At 26.6% G+C, this 2535-nt stretch overlaps 1 protein-coding gene across 1 annotated transcript in view; it reads left to right on the plus strand.

The window, feature by feature from the left end:
• The first annotated feature begins 1804 nt into the window (after positions 1-1804).
• LOC106762944 (rust resistance kinase Lr10) overlaps positions 1805-2535 on the plus strand; it is a 9600-nt gene continuing 8869 nt past the window's right edge. Inside the window, exon 1 of the mRNA XM_014647075.2 lies at positions 1805-2002. The gene's annotated coding sequence lies outside the window, so the exon portion shown is untranslated. The remainder of the gene's footprint in view (positions 2003-2535) is intronic.

The following is a 2535-nucleotide window of genomic DNA, read 5'->3' on the forward strand; positions in this document are numbered from 1 at the left end:
GGTTTACACGAAAGTTAAGGCCTAAGAGTCCTTTGGGAAACGATACTCGGACTTACCCGTTTTATATTACTTGATAACGATCTGGTACACTTGTCAGGGATTTAACAATTATGAAAAAATCTTTATACTCGACGAAAGTGTTATATCAGACAGATTGCAAACATGTTTTCCAATAACACTATTCAACCCCCTTCTAGTGATTTCAGGTACTTCAAATACAATTTGTGACACTTGAATGTGTTTCTCTCTTTTACTAAGATTTTTCTCTCAAAGAATATTGGGCTTCAAACGATATAGGAGTACTTTGAGTTTTTCTCCCTCTTCACATTAATATTCTTCTTTCACATTAATATTCTTCTTATGTTATCTTTCTTGCGTTTCTATCAACCATTTCTCTTCAAGCTTTCTTCTATAGCTTCTCTTAAAAGATGATTTTTAGACACAAAGTTGACTTCAGGAGAGAAGGTAGTCTTTCATGTGAAGTCAGAATTTAGTCTACTTTGTAGGTTTTAGAGTTTTTTCTCACAGCCTTCAGCGAAATTGACCTCGTACGAAGTGACTGATCATAGGGCTTCAAGGGAAATATTCCCATAATGTTCTTCTTCTCTCATAACGTCTTTTTCTTGGGTGTCATGATTCTAATCATATCTTTCTGCTTTATTGATATGTACGAATACCAAGAACAAAGAATACAAACATCAAAGTAGTTTTTCATACATGAATTAAATGTTTTGAACGATGATAAGCATTAAGCAGTGTAGCATGTTGAAGACATTTTATCATTTTTCATTTAATTCATAAATGCATCGTTTAGTAAGACAAATATATGTTCTTCAAATGGTATAAACATAAGATGTTTTCTCAAAGGCCAAAGCTTTTAGCAGTCACTTATGAGACTATGTTTTCTCTAGAAAGCTTTGTTTGATATAACATTGTATTTGAATGAAAATTTCTTTTAACCCTTAGTGTTATGTAAGAGATAGATTTCTGTTTTCATAAGAAGTTAGCTTGTTTTGCTCATAAAGTTTATTAGTTGATTCAATGAGATATACCATCTTTTAGACATTATTTATGATTTTCTGAATCATATAAACAGTTTTATCTAGAAAACATTATTTATAAACTTTGCTCTACACGTTATCAAAACATTTTTCATCATACGTTATTTTTTAAAATTGTTTTTCATATAATAATATTTCGTTTAGTGCTTTTTTGTTAAACTTCAAAACCTGGATTGACTAGACAATCTATTCTCTATACGATTTTGTGTAAAAAATCGAATTAATGGACTATATTAAATAACTTTCCAAAATTGTTAAGTTTAATTTATCAAGTTTGTATTAATGAATCGTACTTTATTTAAAGCTTATTTTAATTTATTATGTCAAATTTAATACATTTTTTGTTAACAATTTAAATAATAATATAAAAATTATTATTTAAAATATATTTGAAATTTATTCCTATAAATCTCTTTTATAAATTTTAATTTTATTTTTGTAATTTAATTTCTTTTATCAATAACAATTTCAATTTAATTTTAATATAATATCCAGTAATTAAATTTATATTTATATCAAATTTCAAAATTAATAATAATAATCTATTTTTATCAATTAAAACTATTTTTTAATCCATCACATCCCTTACATCATTTACAAATTTTTTCTTTAAATTCTTTCGTTCATTTTTCAAATTCTTTAATCCAAATAACACCCTAATAAAGTCTATCCCCACAAATGCATCATGAACCGCTCACAATCAATCCCTGTCCATACACTAATTACAAGTTACAATTGTTCTTCTATATTTTTATTTTTAGATAAAGTCAAGTCCACTTTTTTGTTTTGGTATGCGAGTCAAGTCCACTATTTAACTTTTGATAAGAAAGCAAGTCCACTTGTCTACTTCCAACGCGGAATCGCAGTTGCACTTTCATCCGGCGGCCATCATCTCCTCCTCCAACTTGTACACACACTTTAAACACACACTTCAAAGAAAGGCTTAGCCTCTGTTCTTATGAAAGGATTTGGGGAAGATGATTTGGGGGAGATGATTTGAGTGGATTTGAGTGGATTTAAGGGTAATTTTGTTGTTGTTTTTTTGAGTAGATTTGTGGGTAATTGAGAGTGGATTTGGGGGTAAAGTTTGTGAGAATTAGTGTAGGATTTGATTGATGTGATAGATTTAAAAAAAAAAATTTAATTGGTAGAAATGAAAGATTACCAAAATACCCCTAGTTATTTTAGTAATATAAAATGTTTTTTTTAATGTCATATTTAAATTTATAATTGTTAATAAAGAAAGGAAATTAATTTATAATAAGTCAAATAAATTTTTAAAATATTAAAAAATTATTTTTAAATATTAAAAAAATATTGTTAAGTAAAATAAATATTTTTAAAAATTTAGTATTTGTTTGTAATATAATTTCTTACCAAATATTATCAATTTATTTGTCTACGAAAGTCAAATTCATTAATTTTAAACAAACATATAATTAAAAGGAGTTATTATATTACATGATCTAAAAAG

This window comes from Vigna radiata, chromosome 6, assembly GCF_000741045.1.
Source record: "Vigna radiata var. radiata cultivar VC1973A chromosome 6, Vradiata_ver6, whole genome shotgun sequence".
Taxonomy (NCBI): Eukaryota; Viridiplantae; Streptophyta; class Magnoliopsida; order Fabales; family Fabaceae; genus Vigna; species Vigna radiata.